The sequence below is a fragment of the Salvelinus sp. IW2-2015 genome, linkage group LG19 (assembly GCF_002910315.2).
Source record: "Salvelinus sp. IW2-2015 linkage group LG19, ASM291031v2, whole genome shotgun sequence".
Classification (NCBI taxonomy): Eukaryota; Metazoa; Chordata; class Actinopteri; order Salmoniformes; family Salmonidae; genus Salvelinus; species Salvelinus sp. IW2-2015.
Window position 1 is genome coordinate 6,750,489 of NC_036859.1, and position 13,204 is coordinate 6,763,692.

A 13,204-nucleotide genomic window follows, 5' to 3' on the forward strand; every position below is an offset into this window, starting at 1 on the left:
ACCCCCTGTACCCGGACTTTGAACTACTCCCCTCTGGGCGCAGGTATAGGGCACCCCTCAGCAGGAAAAACACAACTAGACAATCATTTGTGCCAGGTGTGATATCCCCCCTAAATAGCTCGGGCTGATGTTCCTATCAACTCAGTAAGGCCAGCAGGCTAGTCTCTTTTTATTGGTATGTAACTGTTATGAAAGTTGTATTGTCAATTTTTTTTTGTATTTAAACGCCACTTTAAACGTGTACATAACACTGCAACAAAATGTCCCCATGGGGACAATAAAGTAAGTAAGTAAAGAGCCACCATTGGAAGGCACGAKGAGTTGCTTCGCGGTCTTATGGAAGGGTTCTAGACGTTGGCCAAACGCCATGACCCTGCGTTGAACAAGTTGCTTGAGCAGTTCCACGGGTTGTTTGTCAGGCAGCCTACCACGACCGTGACCTCCCAGCCCCTCRGTAACCCGGCTGTTAGCAGCGCCGCCTCCCCGACAGTAAATGTAGTAAACATTATGCCACAATCCAGTCCGTGTATTTGTACTGTGGGTTTCCAGTTCCATGTTTTACAGTAGCTAGACAGTGCGAGGGACATGTGAACAATGTAAGGGGAGCATACTTCTGAGTAAAGTTAAACTAAAGTATACAAACGCCCCGACCTCAGTTCTTATAACAATAAGCAATATCAACAGTCGGATGTTACAATTGGCGACGAGTGAAACGCACAAGAGAAGAATGCAATTTACAAGACGAACTACGTGCGTACGTGAGTAAACACAGATCGCAACAACAGCCGAGCTAACGTTGGAATCAGCTAGCTAACATCGTACATTACAGTACAATACCACGATGGCTAGTTTGCCAAACTTTCCAATATTTGATGTGCATACAGAACCCAGCTTAATCGGCTCGAGGTGGGAAAAATGGATCAACAGATTCAACAATTTTCTAGTGGCATTAGACTTCGCGGATAACACACAGAAAGGGGCATTACTGTTACGCTATGCAGGTCGGATGTGTTCGATATATTTGACACACTGCAAGATACCGGAGCAGCTGATGACTATCATACAGCTGTAGCCAAGCTCAATGCATATCTGTCCAAAAGTCACCACAGAATATGAAACCTACGTTTTCAGACAAGCAAGACAAAATGAAAACGAAACATTGGATGCTTACCACACAAGATTGAGGCAATTAGCATCCACATGCGAGTTTGCAAATGTTGATAAAGAAATCAAGTCACAGATAATACTAAGCTGCAGTTCCGCACGCCTCCGCCTGATGGCGCTAAAAGATGGTTCAATGGCTCTCCAACAACTACTTGATACAGGCAACGCACAAGAAATGTCAGATAAACAAACTGCAGGCATGGAGAATGCTCAATCAAAATCACAAAAATAACTTTCAGTGTGCGCTGTACAAAATAAAAAAATATGACAAAAGCCAGGGTTACTAAAATGAAAGTGACAAACGTCAAAACAGAACATGCAATAACTGGAGGAAAATTCCCACACAACGGAGGACAAACAAACTGCCCTGCAAGGGGGGAAAAATGTAAAGGATGTGGAAAGTTGAATCACTTTCAAAAATGTTGTAGATCACAAACCACAGAGTTCACTTCTCCATTTGCTGAAAACGAACCCAATGGCGTCTGAAACACAAAGTGCATAAAGTGCAGTCACATGATGACAAAAAGACACAAAAACATGACACCTCACCAAGCTCTGATGATGATGATTATGTGTATGTTGTGTGTGTACACTACAGAAATCATCGCAACCAGAACATCTAAGTTACCATTACGAACACTACTGTGGATGTTATTGTTGATTCGGGAGCAAGCGTTAACATTGTTGATGATGTCACATATGACAAGTTGAAGCCCAGTTGTGAATTAAAAAAGGCTAAAGCAAATATCTTTGCATATGGCTCATCTGAACCACTTCTACTGAGAGAGAAATTCACAGCACCAGTCGGCTCCAAGACTAAGATGGTGGATTCCACTTTCTATGAAATCAAAGTTGACTATGGCTCACTACTTAGCTGTCAGACAGCAACCAACTTTGGACTTCTGAAAATCATCAACTCTCTGTCCACTCCAAGTGAACCAGCTGATGGTTAATTCATAAGCCAGCTTACCAACGAATACCAGGACCTCTTCCAAGGCATAGGAAAACTCAGACTTTCAAGTGAAGCTGGACATTGATGACACAGTGCAACCAGCAGTACAACCACACTAGAGGTCGACCGATTAATCGGAAGGGCCGATTTCAAGTTTTCATAACAATCGGTAATCTGCATTTTTGGACACCGATCATGGCCGTTTACATTGCACTTCTACAAGGAGACTGYGTGGCAGGCTGACTACCTGTTATGCGAGTGCAGCAAGGAGCCAAGGTAAGGTGCTAGCTAGCATTAAACGTATCTTATAAAAAACAATCAATCTTAACATAATCACTAGGTAACTACACATGCTTGATGATATTAATAGTTTATCTAGCTTGTCCTGCGTTGCATATAATCGATGCGGTGCCTGTTAATTTATCATTGAATCACAGCCTACTTCGCCAAACGGGTGATTTAACAAGAGCATTCGTGAAAAAAGCACTGTCGGTACACCAATGTGTACCTAACCATAAACATCAATACCTTACTTAAAATAAAATACACAAGTATATATTTTTAAACCTGCATATTTAGTTAATATTGCCTGCTAACATTAATTTATTTTAACTAGGGAAATTGTGTCACTTATCTTGCGTTCTGTGCAACAGAGTCAGGGTATATGCAGCAGTTTGGGCCGCCTGGCTTGTTGTGAACTGTGTGAAGACTATTTCTTCCGAACAAAGACAGACAACTTTGCCAAACGGGGGATGCATTTGCGAAAAAAGCACAATCGTTGCACGAATGTACCTAACCATAAACATCAATGCCTTTCTTAAAATCAATACACAGAAGTATATATTTTTAAACCTGCATATTTAGTTAAACGAAATTCATGTTAGCAGGCAATATTAAACTAGGGAAATTGTGTCACTTCTCTTGCGTTCAATGCACGCAGAGTCAGGGTATATGCAACAGTTTGGGCCGCCTGGCTCGTTGCGAACTAATTTGCCAGAATTTTACGTAATTATGACATAACATTGAAGGTTGTGCAATGTAACAGCAATATTTAGACTTATGGATGCCACCCGTTAGATAAAATACGGAACGGTTCCATATTTCACTGAAAGAATTAAACGTTTTGTTTTCGAAATGATAGTTTTCCGAATTTGACAATATTAATGACCTAAGGCTCGTATTTCTGTGTGTTATTATAATTAAGTCTATGATTTGATAGAGCAATCTGACTGATYGGTGGTAGGCAGCAGCAGGCTCGTAAGTATTCATTCAAACAGCACTTTACTGCGTTTGACAGCAGCTCTTCACAATGCTTGAAGTATTGCGCTGTTTATGACTTCAAACCTATCAACTCTGGAGATTAGTCTGGCAATACTAAAGTACCTATTAGAACATCCAATAGTCAAAGGTATATGAAATACAAATGGTATAGAAAGAAATAGTCCTATAATAACTACAACCTAAAACTTCTTACCTGGGAATATTTAAGACTCATGTTTAAAGGAACCACCAGCTTTCATATGTTCTCATGTTCTGAGCAAGGAACTTAAACGTTAGCTTTTTTACATGGCACGTATTGCACGTTTTTGCATTATTTAAACCAAATTGAACATGTTTCATTATTTATTTGAGACTAAATAGATTTTATTGAGGTATTATATTAAGTTAAAATATAAGTGTTTGGGGCCTCCCGGGTGGCGCAGTGGTCTAAGGCAATGCATCGCAGTGCTAGCTGTGCCACCAGAGACTCTGGGTTCGAGCCCAGGCTCTGTCGCAGCCGGCCGCGACCGGGAGGTCCATGGGGCGTCGCACAATTGGCCCAGCGTCGTCCGGGTTAGGGAGGGTTTGGCGCACTAGCGACTCCTGTGGCGGGCCAGGGTTGGATGCGCGCAGTGTTAAGAAGCGTCTATTTGGTTGGGTTGTGTTTCGGAGGACGCATGGCTCTCGACCTTCGTCTCTCCCGAGTCCGTACGGAAGTTGTAGCGATGAGACAAGACAGTAACTACTAACAATTGGATACCATGAAATTGGGGAGAAAAAGGGGGTAAAAAAAAATATATATAAATAAATAAAAATAAGTGTTCATTGTTCATTCAGTATTGTTGTAATTGTCACTATTTTTTATATATATATATATAGGCCGATTAATCGGTATCRGCCTTTTTTGGTTCTCCAATAATCGGTATAGGTATCGGGGAGACATCATCGAAACCAAAACCCAAGACGACAGATAAAGTTTGTGTCTGTGTCGACATGTGCCTTCCGAACACAGCAATACAACGTGAAGGACACATTACACCAACGGTTGATGACCTCATCCATGATCTGAATGGAGCAGTGGTGTTCTCCAAGCTAGATCTTAATGCTGGATACCACCACCACAACCTTCACTATACATTCTGGCCTCTGGAGATACACCAGGCTGAACTTTGGCATAAATTCAGCTGCAGAGGTATTTCAAAATGCAATACAGCAAGTGCTGCAAGACCTTCCCAACGTGAGAAACATGAGCGATGACATCCTCGTCTACGGTAGATCTCAAGATGAACAGAGAGAAATCTCACGCTGAACAAAGAAAAAATGTGAATACAGCAAAACAACACTTGAGTTTTACGGCTATGTTTTCTCAGAGAAAGGTATTTCGGCAGATCCAAAGAACATCAAAGCCATACAGAATCTGCCAGCACCTACTGGGCATGATACAATACTGCTCGCGGTTCATACCAGACTTCGCAACAACAAGATCACACCTGGTCATGGGGACCACAGCGCACCAGTCTGCGATGGAAAAATTAAGAACACGTCTGATGCAGCACATGACGACAGCCTACTTTGACCCAGCCAAGAGGACGACACTTAGTTGACACCAGCCCAGTTGGTTTAGGTGCCATACTAAGTCCAGTTGGTTTAGGTGCCATACTAAGTCAGCACAACCCTACAAGTGACAAAGACGCCCATATCATTGCATATGCTAGCCGAGCGCTCTGACGTTGAACAGTGCTATTCACAAACCGAGAGAGAAGCTCTGGCGATCATCTGGGCATGTGAACATTTTCACTTGTATCTCTACGGAGCTCACTTCACAGACATCACAGATCATAAACCACTAGAGCGTATCTTCAACAACCCAAAAGCCACCCAAAAGCCCAGCACGACTTGGAGACTGAGACTACAACCCTACATCTACACTGTAAAGTACAAAGCTGGTAAAGATAACCCTGCCGACTACATGTCAAGACATCCCATCGCAGGGGAAACGCCACAGAGAACCTCTTGCATGGCAGAGGAATATGTGAATTTTATCATCGACAACACAATTCCCAARGCGATAACTCAGAAGTGCAAGAAGAAACAAAGAAAGACTCCGCTCTATAGAAGGTGATTCGCCTATTGTCCACAGGAACGTGGCAAGATTCACCACGTGACACACAAGATGCTGATTTCCCAACACTAAAAGCACTCTTTCGTGAGACATGAACTAACAATCAATGCACAAGCAAACGTCATCCTGAGAGGAGCACGGCTCGTTCTTGCAGTCTCTCTCCACAAACAAGCAATCAAGCTAGCTCACACAGGACATCTAGGTATTGTAAAAACAAAACAGCTACTGAGAGAGAAGGTTTGGTTTCCAGSTATAGATGACATGGTGGAAAAAGCAATTCAGCACTGCATTCCATGTCAAGCTGCCACTGCAGAAAACCCTATGGAACCGCCGTCTATGTCGAAACTACCCAAAGGTCCATAGCTAGAAGTATCAGTCGATTTTTGCGGTCCTTTCCCATCAGGTGACTACCTACTTGTAGTTGTCGACGAATACTCAAGGTATCCGGAAGTTGAAATTGTAAAGTCCACATCTGCCACTTCTGCCAAGCTTGACAAAGTTTTCTCCTCCTTTGGAGTACCTGAGATTGTAAAAACGGACAATGGACCACCCTTCAATGGACAGTTCTTCACAGATTTCAGCCTCTACCTTTGATTTAAACATAGAAAGATAAGATCTTACTGGGCGAAAGCTAATGCCGAAGCAGAATGCTTTTTGAGAACACTCAAGTAAACTGTCACGGCCACAAACTCTGAAGGAAAACCTTGGTAACAAAATCTCTACAGTTTTCCCAGAAACTACCGTGTGACCCCTCACGTAAYTACTCAACAAACCCCAGCAGAGCTGATGTTTGGCAGAAAACTCTGCACTACACTTCCCACAATGCCTCACATTGCACCAAACACAAAGCTACGTGACACTGACCAACGTGCAAAGCAAAGCATGAAAGAGACTGCTTGACCACAAGAACCGAGCACGACCCTCCACACTCAAACCAGGAGACACGGTTCTCTGCCGTCAGCATGTCAAAGGAAAACTCATGACTCCCTACGATCCTAAACCTTACAAAGTTGTGAGAATCAAAGGATCGATGATAATGTTGACACGCTCTGGACGTCTGGTTACCAGAAACTCATCCTTCTTCAAAAAGCTCCCACCGTCAATACCTGTTGACTTTGACCCCGAGCTGTCTGAAGAAGTTACTCCAGCTTTTCAGCTTTTGGCAAGACTCCCGCTGTGTGGCAGACTATGTGGTGGATTTCCGCACATTGGCAGATTAGAGTGCTTGGAACCGGAATCGCTGTTCGGCACGGATTATCGGAGGAAGTGAAGGACAAGCTAGCAGCCCGGGAACTACAGACGGCTCTTGACTCGCTCATTGCCTTGATCATGCGGATCGATGGGCGGCTACGGGAACGTAGGAAGGAGAGGAAATCCGATTCCACTCGCCCGCCCAAGGATTCCACCTCATACCGGAAGTCCCCGACGTCTCCGTGGCCGAGAGGACCCGAGGCTACCCGAGTTCCCCCGAGAGTCTCAGAAGTCTGCCGATTCACCTTTTCCCGAACCAATGCAACTAGGTAGAGCTAGGCTGTACCCAGCCGAACGTCTACACTGGCTTCACACAGAGTTGCCTGTATTGCGGGACTCTTGGTCATTTTGTGTCCTCCTGTCCACTAAAAGACCAGGCTCACCGGTAGGGGCGAGTACACTGGTGGACCATAAGGAGAACTTTTCCTCTTCCTTTACTCGCACCCCTTTCCATGCCATCCTGCTGTGGGGGAACCTGTCAATCTCTCCAGGTACTCATCAACTCTGGGACCGATGAGAGTTTTTTGGACGCTACCCTGGCGTCCGAGCTAGGCATCCCCACTCAGCCCCTCTCCATTCCTATGGACGATAGAGCACTGGACGGGCACTCTATATGACGGGTCACCCACAATACGACTCCCATCAACCTACGAGTGTCAGGGAAGCACAGCGAAGCTATCCAATTTATGCTAATCAAGTCTCCTCAGAACGGGCTAGAGCCATCCATCCCATCTCGTGCCTGGCGACGGCACTCAGCTAGGGAATAAGGAAGCAGGTCTGTGAGGCACAACATCCCAGCCGAACCCCGGGGGGGGGGGGGGCAGATGTTTGTTCCTGACGCTGTCCGCCCCTCGGTCCTGGAGTGGGCCCACTACTCCAGGCTTACCTGCCAATCGGGCTCCCGTCGGACCCTGGCCTTTGGGCGGCAACACTTTTGGTGGCCTATCATGGTTCCGGACGTTTCCGCGTTCGCCGCCGCCTGCACGATCTGTGTGCAGAACAAGACTCCTCTGCAAGCTCCGGCTGGTCTTCTTCAACCACTGCCTGTCCCTCAGGACTCCGTCACGGGTCTCCCCCCCCGTCTGATGGCAACACCGCCATCCTGACTAGTGGACTGATTTTCCAAAGCCGCCATTTCCTTTCTCTCCCCAAGCTACCCTCTGCCAAAGAGACGGCCCAGCTCATGGTGCAGTACGTCTTCCGATCCATGGACTCCCAGGGAACATGGTCTTCGACCGGAGTCCTCAGTTCTCATCCCAGTTCTGGAAGGCGATCTGCACACTCATTGGGTTGTCGGCCAGCCTGCCCTCTGGGTTCCACCCTCAGTCCAACGGCGCCAATCAAGACCTGGAGACGACACTTCGCTGCCTTGTCTCCGCTAACCCCACCACCTGGAGCCAGCAACTCGTGTGGGTTGAATATGCCTGCAACACCCTCTGTTGCTCTGCCACCAGGTTCTCGCCTTTCGAGTGTTCCCTGGGTTATCAGCCCCCGCTCTTCCCGGTGCAAGAGGAAGAGGTCGTCATACCCTCGGCCCAGATGTTTGTCTGCCGCTGTCGCCGTACCTGGAAGAGAGCCCGGTCAGCTCTTCTCAAGACTACCTCCAGGTATCGACGGCAAGCGGACCGCCACCTTTCCCCGGCTCCCTGCAAACTTTCCCCCCATTTTATCAGCCCTTTCCCCATCTCCAAGATCATTAGCCCATCTGCTGTTCGTCTTCTGTTGCCCCGTACCCTCCATATAAACTCAGCAACAACAAAAAAAGTATATTTTTCAGGACCCTGTCTTTCAAAGTTAATTCGTAAAAATCAAAATACTTCACAGATCTTCATTGTAAAGGGTTTAAACACTGTTTCCCATGCTTGCTCAATGATCCATAAACAATTAAGGAACATGCACCTGTGGAATGGTTGTTAAGACACTAACAGCTAACAGACAGTAGGCAATTAAGGAAACAGTTATGAAAACTTAGGACACTAAAGAGGCCTTCCTACTGACTCTGAAAAACACACCAAAAAATGTCAAGGGTCCCTGCTCATCTGCGTGAACGTGCCTTAGGCATGCTGCAAGGAGGCATGAGGACGGCAGATGTGACCAGGGCAATAAATTGCAATGTCCGTACTGTGAAACGCCTAAGACAGTGCTACAGGGAGACAGGACGGACAGCTGATCGTCCTCGCAGTGGCAGACCACGTGTAACAACACCTGCACAGGATCGGTACATCCGAACATCACACCTGCGGGACAGGTACAGGATGGCAACAACAACTGCCCGAGTTACACCAGGAAATCACAATTCCTCCATCAGTGCTCAGACTGTCCGCAATAGGCTGAGAGAGGCTGGACTGAGGGCTTGTAGGCCTGTTGTAAGGCAGGTCCTCACCAGACATCACCGGCAACAACGTCGCCTATGGGCACAATCCCACCGTCACTGGACCAGACAGGACTGGCAAAAAGTGCTCTTCACTGACGAATCGCGGTATTGTCTCACCAGGGGTGATGGTTGGATTCGCGTTTATTGTCGAAAGGAATGAGCGTTACACCGAGGCCCGTACTCTGGAGCGGGATCAATTTGGAGGTGGAGGGTCCGTCATGGTCTGGGGCGGTGTGTCACAGCATCATCGGACTGAGCTTGTCATTGCAGCCATCTCAACGCTGTGCGTTACAGGGAAGACATCCTCCTCCCTCATGTGGTACCCTTCCTGCAGGCTCATCCTGACATGACCCTCCAGCATGATAATGCCACCAGCCATACTGCTCGTTCTGTGCGTGATTTCCTGCAAGACAGGAATGTCAGTGTTCTGCCATGGCCAGCGAAGAGCCCGGATCTCAATCCCATTGAGCACATCTGGGACCTGTTGGATTGGAGGGTGAGGACTAGGGCCATTCCCCCCAGAAATGTCCGGGAACTTGCAGGTGCCTTTGGTGGAAGAGTGGGGTAACATCTCACAGCAAGAACGGGCAAATCTGGTGCAGTCCATGAGGAGGAGATGCACTGCAGTACTTAATGCAGCTGGTGGCCACACCAGATACTGACTGTTACTTTTGATTTTGACCCCCCTCCCCCCTTTGTTCAGGGACACATTATTCAATTTCTGTTAGTCACATGTCTGTGGAACTTGTTCAGTTTATGTCTCAGTTGTTGAATCTTGTTATGTTCATACAAATATTTACACATGTTAAGTTTGCTGAAAATAAACGCAGTTGACAGTGAGAGGACGTTTCTTTTTTTGCTGAGTTTACATCCCACTTTTCATGTGTCTAGGGTCAAACCTATGTCTCACAGCCCTTTGTCTCGTGTTTCCAGGCCCACCCCTCTTCCCTGTCTCATTGACGGCCAACCGGCGTACACGGTGTGGCGCCTCCTGAAGATTCGACCACGGGGCAGGGGATTCCAGTACCTCATTGACTGGGAGGGTTATGGCCCGGAGGAGAGGTGCTCAGTCCCCGCTAGGGACATCCTGGACCCAGGCCTCATCGCTGAGTTCCAACGCTGGCACCCCAGTCAACCAGGTATGAACGCCCATGTAAGACGCCAGGTGGCGCCCCTAGAGGGGAGGGTACTGTCACACCCTGATCTGTTTCACCTGTCTTTGTGCTTGTCTCCACCCCCCTCCAGGTGTCGCCCATCTTCCCTATTATCCCCAGTGTATTTATACCTGTGTTCTCTGTTCATTTTGTTTCGTCAAGCCTACCAGCGTTTTTCCCCATGGTCCTGTCTTTCTCTAGTTCCTGTTTTCTAGCTTTCCCGGTTTTGACCATTCTGCCTTCCCTGAGCCTGCCTGCCGTTCTGTACCTTTTCACACCACCCTGGATTACTGACCTCTGCCTGCCCTTGACCTGTTCGTTACCTGCCCCCCTGTTTTTGTAATAAACGTTTGTTACTTCGAAACTGTCTGCATCTGGGTCTTCTACTGAGCCTTGACACATTATGTTAGTAATGAGAATGATTGTTATTACGATGTGACTTCTGAGATGATGAATTTGATTTGATACATGTTATTCTGTTTCCTTTGTTAARCAGCTCACAAAAAAACTATCCAGATAATATACCACTTTGTGGTTAAAGGAATTCCTGCCTCAGTCTCCTCCATTCCTCTGTCACCTGATCCGTGACCACCTGTTCACCTTGTCACACTGTTGTCAGTCATCCTACCTGTCCGGCTACACACACAAATTCCAAGATTCAAATTCTAGATCGTTACAGCTGCCCCTGAATTATTTTCCCATTTCTTCACAATGCAAGATTCAAACCTTAGATTAAGGCCTCTAGATTAAGTCTTCTAGATTAAGGCCACTAGATTAAGGCCTCTAGCTTGTTCTTGTATGTCTGGGAAGTATGTAGGATGGGGGTAAAAAGTGCTCAGAATGAAGGACTGCCAAGTATGGAATGTCTCACAATTACGACAACAGCAGAACTTCTGTGCAACTCTGGAAATTCAGCATGTGTGTGTGTGTGTACATGTTTTCCTACATTATCAGGACCAGAATGTCCTGATAGGAAAACAATTTTTGAAAAGTCTGGACTTTTTCCAAGTCCTACATTTGTTAAAATGTTGTTTTAGGCTTGAGGGTTAGGTTTAGGGTTTGGTGTTAAGGTTAGGATTAGGAGTTAGGTGAAATAGGATTACTCCCGCAAAAGTCCTGTAAATTCACGTTAAAAAAAGGTGTGTGTGTGTGTGTGTGTGTCGGTTCTTCTTAGCAGCATTTTGGATGACAAGCTCCACCTCCTTTACCCGGCCCTGCAGCAGCAGCCAGCGAGGAGATTCCCCTAGAGACGGACAGAACCCCCACACACACATGCGCACACATAAAAGTACTATTATATATAATGATGGTAATAATAGGATCATTTAGCAGAGTGTAAAGTATTTTGTTCCAGCCCAACAGCAACACACTTGATTTATGTCTATGATCGCAGTAACCTATTACTTAGCGTTGTGTAGTGTTGAATCCTGTGTCTTCCTCTTTGTGTTTAGCAAAGGAGCAGTGGTAAAGAGCAGAAGCAGGGGTTTCCTAGACCTCAGCCGCACCACTGACATGAGAAACATCTCCATCCTCAACATCATGCTCTGGTAAGGGCCACTTCGACTGGGTTCATGGTCGTCACTGTCTGGTAATGCTAGAAAAGACAGAAATGTTGCTTTTTAACCCCACATTTTCAACCACAAACTCTATCCTTAACCATCACCTGAAACTGAAAACACATCTACATGCTCATCAGTTCACCAATCTGTATTTTTGCATTGGCCATCCCATGACTTTCCTTCCCTCTCTCTTCTCTCCCTCACCCTCTTTCCCTTTCTCTCTCTGTCCCTCCCTCCCCCAGGGCAGTGACCTCCATGATTTTCTACAGTCTCTCCCTCAACACCAACATGAACAGCGACTCCTACCTCAACTACTTTAACTCGGCACTAACAAGATCCTGACCTACATGAGTACCTGGGTTTGGAATGGCCGTTCCCGGCGACCCACTATCATCTTCTACTTGCTGCTTTTCTGTGGCATTCATGCTGCTGGTCATCAAGCTGGTCCCTGAGGATCTGAGTCTGTGTTGAAGCCCAGTGATCTGTAACCAAAGCGAAATAGTTTCCCCCCCTACCTAATACCTCAAGGTCTTGTGTAGTACATTATCTATTACACATTATAGACTGGATGGTTCGAGCCCTGAATGCTGTTTGGCTGACAGCCGTGGTATATCAGACCGTATACCACAGGTACGACAAAACATTTATTTTTACTGCTCTACTTCCATTGGTAAACAGTTTATAATAGCAGTAAGGCACCTCAGGGGTTTGTGTTGCGTCGTGCCTAAGAACAGCTCTTAGCCATGGTATATTGGTCATATACCACACCCCCTCGGGCCTTATTGCTTAATTTTACTCTTTGAGGAAAATGTCTATCAAAAGCCCAGCCCACCCTGTAAATCTCCAGGACTAGTGTTAGGGACTCTGTTAAACTTAATTAAACTATAATTGACGGAAACTGCTACAAGTAGCTGTAATAACAGGTTGTAGTATATATTGTGTGCTGATAGGTGTATTGTGTTGTTGTAGTAAAAATGACTGGTCTGTATTGTGTTTCTTTGTGTGGTTTCCAGCTCTGCTCCTGTGTCCCCTCAGATCAGCACATCCTGTCCCAGGTACTGACGTTGCTGGGCGTGTCGGGGGCGTACTGTTTCCTCTACCTCTTATCCACTGAGCTCTTGCCCACTGTGGTCAGGAACATGGGCCCGGGCATGGCCTCCATGGAAACACGCATAGAAAGCATCCTCTCCCCCTACGTCATATACATCAGTGTGTGTGTGGGGGGGGGGGGGGTTGTGTGTGCCGGTTCGTTTGTGTCAGGTATGGATGATTTCATGCATTAGCAAGCATGAATGTACACTGAACACAAATATAAACGCGTCATGTAAAGTGTTGGTCCCATGTTTCATGAGCTGAAATAAAAAAAAT

At 46.3% G+C, this 13,204-nt stretch overlaps 1 long non-coding RNA gene across 1 annotated transcript; it reads left to right on the plus strand.

Moving 5' to 3' along the window:
• The first annotated feature begins 490 nt into the window (after positions 1-490).
• LOC111979019 (uncharacterized) lies at positions 491-11,815 on the plus strand. Its single transcript, XR_011481570.1, has 3 exons — positions 491-758; positions 10,057-10,262; positions 11,729-11,815. It is a non-coding gene; the product is annotated as an uncharacterized lncRNA (long non-coding RNA).
• The last annotated feature ends 1,389 nt before the right edge of the window (positions 11,816-13,204 follow it).